The 11,287-nt window shown below is 45.1% G+C and overlaps 1 non-coding gene and 1 pseudogene across 1 annotated transcript; one reads left to right on the plus strand and one right to left on the minus strand.

Moving 5' to 3' along the window:
• Positions 1-4,602: 4,602 nt before the first annotated feature.
• On the minus strand, positions 4,603-4,675 carry TRNAR-UCU (transfer RNA arginine (anticodon UCU)). Its single transcript has one exon. It is a non-coding gene; the product is annotated as a tRNA-Arg (tRNA).
• A 2,905-nt stretch (positions 4,676-7,580) lies between these two features.
• LOC115858001 (large ribosomal subunit protein eL21 pseudogene) lies at positions 7,581-7,997 on the plus strand (annotated as a pseudogene).
• Positions 7,998-11,287: the final 3,290 nt, after the last annotated feature.

The following is an 11,287-nucleotide window of genomic DNA, read 5'->3' on the forward strand; positions in this document are numbered from 1 at the left end:
CCCTTCAGTTTGGTTTTCTTGATGGTTCCTCACAATTAGATTCAGGTTGTGCTGTTTTGGCAGGTGTACCATGGAAATGACTCCGAGTCCTCAGAGCAATATAGCAGGAGGCATATGAGGTCAGTTTGTGTCTTTATTGGTATTGTTAACTTTAATTAAATGTTTATGGTTGTGTTCACCAGGCTAAACCATTGTAGAATTACTAATTTTCCCTTTGTAGTTAATAAGTAATTTGCAGGGAGGTGCTTTTAGTTTATGTAGGTATCCTATTCTTCACCAAACTTCCAAGTTTTATGATCCATTGATAATTCTTGTTTGAATCAATTCTTACTACTAATGGTTGCACAATGATAATATTCTAACTTCATCATTGTCTCTGTATTTATTAGTTGCTATTCTGCTATAAGGGAGAGCTATCCCTTCTTCTCTATTTAATTATTTACATTAGTATGAGCTCATAGGTTTTTATTTTATTCTATGAATATTGTACTGTAATAGTACCATTCTTACTTTTAAAAAATGCTTTTTCTTTTGGCCACACCATGCAGCTTGAGGGATCTTAGTTCCCAACCAGGGATCGAACCCGTGCTCCCTGCTGTGGAAGCATGAAGTCCTAGCCACTGGCCCACCAGGGAATTTCCGGTGCCATTCTTATTTATGTCGATGTTCAGATGGTCCAAGATTTGATCAATGAGGGCCCCTTCTGACTCCTCTGTTCTTTTTGACATATCGCCATTACATTTTTAGCACTTCCTTGTCTTCTGGTATTCTAGGCTCATGATATTCTAGGCTCATCTGCACCTTCCCTCTCTCAGCCCTAAAACCAGCCATTTATCCAAGGAGCCCTGGTTCCTTTTAGTGGAGAATGGTATTTAGAAACCAAGATCTGGGTGCCAGGTGTGCTCAATGCTACTGGGTATTCTTCTAAGCCCTTTAGTACACAGAACTAAGAAATATAAATAATAAGTTTATATCTTAATTTATTTCTCTATCTGTACGCACACACACATGCACACAGTCATGAACTCATACAGATACCTCCATTCCAATTCAGCACCACAAGACTCATTTTAATCTTCCCTTTCTCCATGTTTGTAACTCTCTTCTCTAACAGCAAGAAGTGGCTCTCATTAGCCCCAGTATATTATTCATTTGCTCAGTTCTACAACACACAAAAAGTATTTCAGAACTGCTAACCCATACCACTACAGGAAAAATTCCTTCTAACTAGAATTCAATATTTGTTCATTTCTGTTTGTTTATTTACTCTCCTTTCAGTGTGGCAATATGATTTATTTGAAATAGAGTTAGGTTCATCTGTTCCTATTTGTATTCAGTTTTTAGGTTGTTTCTCCTCTCCTCATCCTTGTTGATTTTTTTAAAAAAGCAGAAGTATTCCTCACTAGGATTCCTCACTAGGAATACTAGTAGAAGTATTCCTCGCCTAGGGCCTGTAGGGTTTATGGATGGCATCATGAGGTCTGTAAAGCCACTGGAGTTTTATGCAAATTATGTGTGCACTTTTTTCTGGGGGCAGAATCTATAGCTTTAAAAATATTCTGGGGACTTCCCTGGTGGTCCAGTGGTTAGGACTCCGAGCTTCCACTGCAGGGGGCACAGGTTTGACCCCTGGTCGGGGAACTAAGATCCTGCATGTCGCATGGCATGGCCAAAAAAGAAAATTCTCAAAATGGTCTTTAACCCCAAATACTTAGGGGAGCAAGAGAGAAGAACAGGAACCCAGGGGCCCTCTTAGAGGCCTCCTACCAGTGGGGTAGGAAGCTCCACTAGATCGTGAGACTTTCCAGAGGAGATAGGATCTTATTTATCTTATATCCCCGGTTGCCAAGCACACACACAAATGCTGAGTGAACAGACCCAAAGGAGAGAAGAGAAACTTGGGAGCAAATGTGCACATTGAAGCAAGCTCAGGACTGCTCTTTCTTCCTAAGGGCCTGCCCACCAGTGACAACATAGCATCCTTTCAGATGTCTTAGATTCTGGGACTCTCAGGGCGGCCTAGAAACGAAGTAGAACTGGAGATGTGTGTGCAGGGGATACACAGCCTGCGCATTGGTCTACAGGTACATCAGAAACATAAACTAGGGGAACAATTTTAGTTTGCTGCAGAGACGCTGACCCAAGACTCCGATGTACTCCTTGCATGGGTTTCTTTTGGCTGCAACGTCTCTGCCAAATTGGAGAACCAGAGCTATTACACCTGCGTAGGGAAGCTGTGTGTCACGCAGGGTTTGTCCCGGTCAGGCTCCCCACCCGCGTGTGGCGGGAGGTATAGGAACCTACTTTGGCATCTGACACAGGATGTTTCACTGAAGGACAGCACCGCTCCTCAGGGAGCTTCTGCTGCTAAAGAGGAGCCTAAGGAGGTAGATAATGAAGTGTGGGTCTCCTCTGCACGGCACATCCCACTAAGCGCTGGCCAGGAATCCGAAAGAAATGGAAAACCTGGTCCCTGCCACGTGGTTCAAAGAATGTTTAGAAAGTTATGTTTAGGCAAAGGCAAAGTCACAGAACACAAACTGAGCCCCCCATACGAGCTGAGTGATCTGTGGGGCGGGGAAGTTAGAGGAAGTTTCCTTAAAGGAAGGAGTTGATATGGACGTTGAAGAAGGGTTGAGTCTGAAGAAAAAAGAGAGGAGACAAGGGTGTTCCACCCAGCAGAGATGGCTCCAGGAATAAGCAGAGGTATAGAGAAGAGGTGCTGATCCTGGGCGCAGAGAAGGGAGGTTTCTTCAAACACCACATTGGAAGGTGCTGAGGTCATATCCCATAAAAGACACTTGTGCTTCAAGAGGGACAATGTGATGGAAATGATATTTGAGGAAGAGACTGTGTGTAGGTCTGAATTAGGGACCCACCAAATGCAAGGAGGATGGCAGGGGGATTTCTAAATTCACCTGGATGGGAGACATTTGCCTGGGCTGAGACAGATGGCAGTGTGCCCATCTGTTCACCCTACCTCCTAGCAGATCAATAAAATATGAAGATAATGATTTATATTTTATATGGCTCTGTGGTCTCATCTCATCTCATGTGCAAGATCACATTTGCACATACAGAATTCTTCCAAACAACAATGAGAATTATTTATAATGATTTATCGAGTGCCTACTATGTGCTGCTCATTGCATTAACAGCTCAGGTGAACCTCACAACCACTGTCTGAGGGAAATACATGAGAAGCCGTGTACTTTCTAACTTGGTATCATGTGTTGTGGATTTGCCCAAACGTGAGTCTCGTAAGAACCCTGTGTGTTAGGTGTGGCAGGAATTATGATCCCCATTTTGCAGATAAGAAAACGGATGCTGAGAAAGGTTAAGGCACTTGCTCACAGCCACACAGCCAAGGAGTGTCAGCCAGCTCTTTGGATCCTGACACCTTACTTTTACTCTGATTTCACAGACACAGTGTTAAATTTAAAAGAGACCTCCAGTGTAAAACACCACTTTGGCCTGGATCTGCTGCCCACTCCAGCTAAACACACCAATTCCTGACATTGATTTATTAGTAATTCAGCTTGCTCAGGGTCACTCAGTTGAGTCTGGACTGCCTGGACAAGGTGCCCAAGGAGCAGAAGTAGAGGGGACCAGCCCTCCTGTCACCTCCCCATCTTTTAGAAGACAGTAAACACTCTCTGCTTCCCCCACCCCCCGACTCAGAGAGGGCCTGGGTTGCCAGGAGGTGGACAACACATTCGATCTGCATTACATCAGCTTGCACAGCAAGATAAAGGCGGACAGAGTGAGCGCAGGGTCTCAAGGTCACCATTATTTCTTCATGCCAGGGTCGAGTCTTAGGAAAGCAAATAAAATGCTGTTGCTTGCTTGGAATTAGAGAAGGCAAGGAGGAGATCCCTGGGAGGCACTTTCCTAGGCCTCGGCCACCAGATACTCCTGCCAGCCCCTCAAAATCCACTCCCACTCCCCAGCCACAGGCCCAGCCCACACAAGCAACAAGTTCTGCCACTTAAGGTGTTCTCCCCTTGTCCCCTCAAATTCTCTCTCTGCCAGGACCATGAGCTGCTTGTTTCTAACCTATACAATTACATGGGTAATTGTGAACCAAGATGGTTCTTGCTGGTCTCACCTTTGCAACACGTGAACTTAAGGTACATTTTGCATCTGGCTAAATCCTCAGATCTCTGCTTTATCTTCTACCTGGCTCACCTGATTCTCAGACCACTTTCCACAAATCACAGCAACAACTACAACCAAGCACCAGCAGTGGAGGTGGGGGGAGCACAGGGCCCACACATGGCTCCAGAGAGGGGTGGGGGAGACCCCATGTGCAGGAGCTGGAAGACAGTCAACGCCTAGGACGCGAAGCAAACGGGCCACTTTTTAGCTTCAGGCCAAGGTCAGGTGCTATATCTGTTCTTATCAAGTTAATGGCTTGACATGTTTGCCATCTGAGACCAAGACATTAAAAGAGGCTCGGAAGCAAGGAGTTAGATTCAGGGTTTAGCTCACTTGCCTGTCTCACAGGTGTTCCAAGATGATGGCTGTGTCCCTCCTGGGAGCAATGCACAATTCTTCTTTTTTTCTTTTTTTGCTGCACTGCACGGGCATGCGGGATCTTAGTTCCCTGACCAGGGATCGAACCTGTGCCTCCTGCAGTAGAAGCACAGAGTCTTAACCACTGGACCACCAGGGAAGTCCCCAAGGCACGATTCTTAATGTGAAATTCTTCACGCAGCATTTTCTTACTTTAGAGCTTTCGTTCCACAAAATGTATTGAGCACTTACTATGTGCCGGCATTGACAATGAGCAATTTATAATTTTGCACTTATTATGTAGGACCTGTTCATTCTCACCACAGCCCTGTGGGTTAGCTATAAAAATGCCCCATTTCACAGATGAGGAAACTGAGGCTCAGAAAGGTAAGAAGCACGTCTGAATTCACACAGCAAGTACCTGACAGAATCAGGATTCCAGTGGCTGTGTGGCTCACCACGGCCCCTTGGGGCACCTGAGAAGTGAGAGGCAGTCCTACCTACAGAAGCCACATCCCAGGGGAGAGATGGGCTTGTAAACAGATCGTGAAACGTAAGGTTTTCCTGGCTCTAACAGAAGCAGGAAGAAAGTGTTCTCTTTTTCTCTCTGCCTCTTCCTGCAGTGGTGCTCAAGGGTGGGACCCAGACCTTTGGAAATGTCAAGTTGAACACTGTCTTTCTGTGGCTTCCCACTTCTTTGCTAGTTGTCAGAGGGTCCAGAGGCCTGTGAGGAATGGCCACCCTGGAGGGTCCTTCTGTTCGCATTTGACAGCCAGGACTGTCACCCACTGTCTTGTTCACTCTCTCACTTCTTCCTGGTCTCTGCTCTGGTCTCACCTCCTCAGGGACATCTTCCTCGAATTCCTTACCTAAATAGCCTACCCCACTCCTTTGTGCCTTGCACCTGCTTTATTTCTCTTACCACATTCATCACCATCTGAAGTTTCATTATACACTTATCTGCATATTGTCCGTCCCCCCAAATGAAGACAGACCTTTTCCTGTCTCAGTTGCTGCTCTACCCCCAGTACCTAGAACAGGATCTGGAACACAATCAATAATAAATAATTTATTGAGCAAGTAAATCAATTTAAACCTTACAACAATCCTGCAAGGAAGGTATCATTAACATCACGAACCTCATCATCATTTTAAAAATAAGGGAACAGGCATAGAGAAGTCATACGGCAAGTCAGGTCACGCAGGGCACCCTGTCAGTCTGGATGTGTGCCCGGGCCCCTCTCATTCCCACACCACCCTCTTAGCCCAACATTGTCTTCCTCTCCTCCTTTGACTCAGTCCACAGTTCTGTAGTCCAGGGACCGTTGGCTGATTGTGGAAAGGAAAGAAACCCAGCAACACCTGGGAGAGCCATTTACAGTCCCTGGGCAGGGCAGAGTGGCATCCTCCGAGAAGCACAGCACAGCATCGATGTCACCATCTCCCTTCCGGTTGCCACCGAGCATCCAGCCGCCGTGCAGTGGGCTGGATTACGTGGACTTTACCGCCAGGGCTCTTAGAATTTTTATCATTAACTTCATTAGAGTAGGAATCTCAGTCTATAATGGAACTGTATCATTGCTCTGGCTAAGTAAGAAGTTTTAGAAACTTACTGTTAATAATCCCTCCGTCCTTTAGTTTACTAAATATGCAGTTACCTACAACATGGTACATTGGGAGAACCATTACACTGGGAATCGGGAGATCTGAGCTCTTTCCCTGTGTCTGCCAATAAGAGCAGTGTATGGGAGGTACTGATGGGAGGTACTGATCCATCTCCGCCCGGTAGGCAAAGTCAGGGAGACAATACACCTGCATTAACTCCGGTCCTATTTAACAAGTCCTAACAACCAAGGCAAAGGCCACCTTGAGAGCGTCTGCTGGTTTCTAAGATGCTAATGTACCATTCCCTTTGCCTCCACCACTTCCTCGTGATTCATTCCCATCTAAACCAGAGCTAAACTATGCCCCAAAGTGGTTGACTGTTTCTGCAAGGGACGAGGAATACTGGTACACCTCCCAGTTCCACTGTCCACCTTGAGGGGTCAGAGCCACATCCTCTCTGAGGCCATCGGGTCTTGTTTTCTCCAAGTGAGCTCTTGAAACAACTGCAGCTGGGCTTGTTAAACATGCACGTTCCCAGGGCCCCAGTTAAAGTCTTTGGGGGTGGGGCTCAGGAATCTGCATGTTTAACAGCGTCCACTGCCCCTCTCCCCATGCCCCAAGTGATTCTGATGTCCTCACAAAGTCTGAGAACTCATCCAGTCCAACATCCCATTTTATAGATGGGGAAACTGAGGCTTATGGTTACAAAGCCACGAGTGGCTCAGTCAGGGCCATAGGACCAGAACGCAAATTTATTTCTCAATCTCTCTCTGCTTCTTTCTCCTTCTTTTTTCCCTCCCTCACTCCCTCCCTTCCTTCTTTTCTCTCTTTATTTCAAGAACATAGACTTTTTCTCTCTCACCATATACAGGTCAGCAGAGAGGTTCCAGTTCACTGGGCAGCTCTGCTCCACATGGCTATAGAATTCAGAGTTCTTGTGTGCTTAAATAATGTTCTACGGGTTTTTTCTTTTAAAGTCCTAATTCTTTTAAAAATCAGTAATAATGAAAGATGGTCTGACACATAGCAACGAGTAGCCATAATTTTTCATCTGCCAAGGAGGCTAAGACTTAGAGTGGGAGTGAATGAAAAGTAGTCTTATCCATTTGTTCACACATGCACGCCTTCCTTTATTCATCAAACAGTCACTGACCATCCAATAGGTGACTGGTGCTGGGACTACAACAGCACCTAAGACAGGGCCCCTGCCTTTGTTCTAAGTCAGTTCACGTCACAGTGTCACTCAGACTAGAAAAGGAAACCGGATGACTTATGAGCAAGCGTTGGGGCAAAAGGGGCCAGTGGTAGCCCCAAAGGAAAAAGAACACGGTCCCAGCCCAGCTTTGTTCTCTCCTGTGACCATCCCCTTTAGCTTCCCTCTTCTTGGAGGGGCAGAATCTGTGGCGCAAGAGTCACATACACTTTCAGTTGGAACCACCATCTTCCAGTAATTCGCCAAAATGACCAACACAAAGGGAAAGAGGAGGGGCACCCGCTACATGTTCTCTAGGCCTTTTAGAAAACATGGAGTTGTTCCTTTGGTCACAAACATGCGAATCTACAAGAAAGGTGATATTGTAGATATCAAGGGAATGGGCACTGTTCAAAAAGGAATGCCCCACAAATGTTACCATGGCAACTCGGGGAGAGTCTACAGTGTTACCCAGCATGCTGTTGGCATCATTGTAAACAAACAAGTTAAGGGCAAGATTCTTGCCAAGAGAATTAATGTGCGTATCGAGCATATTAAGCACCCTAAGAGCCGAGATAGCTTCCTGAAACGGGTGAAGGAAAATGATCAGAAAAAGAAGGAAGCCAAAGAGAAAGGTACTTGGGTACCTTTCTCTGGGTACCACCCAGAGAAGCGCACTTCGTGAGAACCAATGGAAAGGAGCCTGAACTGTTGGAGCCCATTCCCTATGAATTCGTGGCATGATGGGTGGAAAGAAAAGAAAAGAACTAGACTGTATAAATGTTTCTCTTAATTGAGGAGAAGTGTGTGTCCCTTCCCCCAAACAAATATTTAAAGCACATTTTGTGTCCGAATTCAGAGGGTGACGTCTTTACTTTTCAAATTTAGTGGGTTTTCTTCCTGAAAGATGTGAGGTAGTTTGTTGTGTAATTACTCCACTGGTTAATAAACTGTCGGATAGTATTTATAAAATATTTGTACTAGTTTGAAAATAGTCTCTAAACTCCTATGAAAAAAGGACTTAAAATAAATAAGTGAAAGGTTATCTGTTGCGTTATAGTTACGCTCAGGAAAAGTTGATTACTCATAATTGCATCATAAATTAAGTAGCTGGGTTTGAGGATCAGGAACTTAACTTTGAAGCCTACTACTTAAAAATACATTGTTAAACTAGTTACATGCTAGTTCTGCGTTGTTTAGACCTTTCATGCAGCAGGGCTCAGAAAAGTGTTAAAAACTAGAATACTTTTTTTTGTTTGTTTTGCGGTACGCGGGCCTCTCACTGCTGTGGCCTCTCCCGTTGTGAAGCACAGGCTCCGGACGCACAGGCTCAGCGGCCATGGCTCACGGGCCCAGCCGCTCCGCGGCATGTGGGATCTTCCCAGACTGGGGCACGAACCCGCGTCCCCCGCATCGGCAGGTGGACCCTCAACCACTGCGCCACCAGGGAAGCCCTAGAATACCTTTTTTATTTAAACTGATGATAAGTATTTCTATAGCATCCAATACGTTATGTGACATTCTAAGCACTTTACATAATGTACTCATAAAAAACTTGGAATAAGTTTTATTTTGCCTATTTTACATGAAAGGAAGCTTAGGCACAAGTAACTTGCCCGAGGGTAAGGTGCTTAGTGTTGGGCAAAGATTCAAACCTTGGCAACCCATAATCAGATCTTAGTCATCAGTGCTTTATTGCTTCATATTAATAGGAATACTTTAAATCTACCTTGTCTAGTTGGAGCACATTTTTTTTTTTTTGTGGTACGCGGGCCTCTCACCGTTGTGGCCTCTCCCGCTGCGGAGCAGAGGCTCCGGACGCCCAGGCTCAGCGGCCATGGCTCACGGGCCCAGACCGCTCCGCGGCATGTGGGATCCTCCCGGACCGGGGTACGAACCCGTGTCCCCTGCATCGGCAGGCGGACTCTCAACCACTGCGCCACCAGGGAAGCCCTGGAGCACATTTTAGGTTTTGTTACTTCCTGGATATTTTTAATTGGATGTGGTAAACATCCAGTAGGGAACTGATCCCATCCCATCGCCCTGCCTTCAGTATTCTATGGTAATACCTGTAGCAAGCTTATTTAAAATGAAAGCCTTGACTACCTACTTAGTATTCTCTCCTTGCTATTAGACTTGAGGACAAGAACCTATTTATAATTTTAGCAGATGCTGTGAATAGGTAAAAACCCAATGTTAGTGGCCTTGAGTTTCATCTAGTGAAGTGTGATGGTAATAGGGCTGCTTTGGAATCCAGCAAACCCTGGCTTTGAATCTTGGATTCCTAACCTAACTCAATAAATGGTGGTTATTAATTGCCCTCCTCCCCCAAAAAAGAGTCACATCCAGTGTTTCTAGTCCCAGACTGGCCGCATCCTGGGTTCAAGAACAGAATCCAGGGCGGGGAAGGAAGGAGGCTCTTTCTCCTCCCACAGCCTCAGTGCCCAGTGTGCTGAGGACACCGAAGTCGGAGCAAGGCCTTCCCTGACAGACCAGGAGGCTTAGCAGTCCGTGCAGAGCCAATAAACATCATCTCCTTGGACTTTAATAAGGTTTTGAATGGGTTCCCACTTAAGTAGTCCTTGAGAAACTTGGAAAATATGGCTCGGTGTGAAAGTTTTATTAAGCAGGATGTTGGGAAAATTAGTGGTGTCATTCAGCATCCCCCAAAATCATTTTTGGCATCAATTTGCTTTGCCCTAGGTGGTCTCCAAGCCATCCTTTTCTTCCTCCCCCTCGGTCTCTCTCCTAATCCCAGCAACCGTTCAAAGGGACTTGTGCAGCTTTGAACAGGGTTGTAAACTGGGACTTGCATAAAACCAGGGGTCAAGGGAGCTATAACAGAATGATTTAAGCAAACAAAGGCCACTTTATGTTCCAACCTAAATGTTGAAAAACATAAAACCATTCTTAAATACATGCTGGCTGAGTATATGGAGAAAAAACTTCCTTTTGAAAATAAACTTTGTCTTCTATAAGCGGTTCATTACACACCATCATAAAAGTGAGGTCCCGGCAGAGGGAAAAGCATTGCAAAGGCAGAGAAAGGAGAAGAGATTGCCCAGTGGGCTCAGAGTGGGGAAGAGCCAGGGTGGCTGCAGCACAAAGGCAGGAGGTGACTGGGGGAACTGCTCAGGGTTCCTGTCTCCCTCCTCAGAGGTCACCCCTTAAACTCTCAGCTGCCTGCCTGCGAGAGGCAGAAAACCACAGAAGGGAGAAAATAACAGCTTCCGAGATTTACAGCCACCGTTGCCCTGTGTCTCCTAAATGCAGAGCATTGTGCTCAGAGATTTCTGTACATTTTCTCACTGATTTCTCCAATAATTTTGCAAGGAAGGCGCTATTCCCTACTTCACACATAACCTAGCCATGGTCATCCAGCTAAAGGGGGATTTAAACTCAGGCCCCCCACACACTCTAAAGCCTATTAAGTTTTTAAAAACCACATCATAGAGAAGATGAATATAAGTATTTGCCTGTGATGACATGAGCACTTCTTATGGTTTCCCCACATTTACTAATATATATTTTTTGAAAAACCACTTATTAAAAAAATACAAGTCATACATATTTAACACAGTCTTATAAAAGCCAAACAATTCAGAATGAATAGAAAAGCAAGACTTCTCCTGACATTCCCTATAATTAAAGGTATAGCTATAACAAAAGCATACTGGGGGAAAAATTTTTTTGAAGAGAAAAGAAACAAAATCTACAGTCCCTCCACTTTAATGAAACAAATGGGAGTGATTAGAATATTACTTTTCAGTCTGATTTTTTTTCTATACTGGGGGTAACCGTTGTGTGATACACACTCATATTTTGCATCCTGCTTTCCTCAAATTAATGTCATGGGCATTTTCTGTGTCATCTACCTGGTCCTCTTATCCTTTGGAGTTCATGCCTGGGTAACATTTAATTGAGAGCCATAGTTGTTTGTTTTGTTTTGTTTTGTTTTGTTTTTCGGTACGCGGG

This window comes from Globicephala melas, chromosome 16, assembly GCF_963455315.2.
Source record: "Globicephala melas chromosome 16, mGloMel1.2, whole genome shotgun sequence".
Lineage (NCBI taxonomy): Eukaryota > Metazoa > Chordata > Mammalia > Artiodactyla > Delphinidae > Globicephala > Globicephala melas.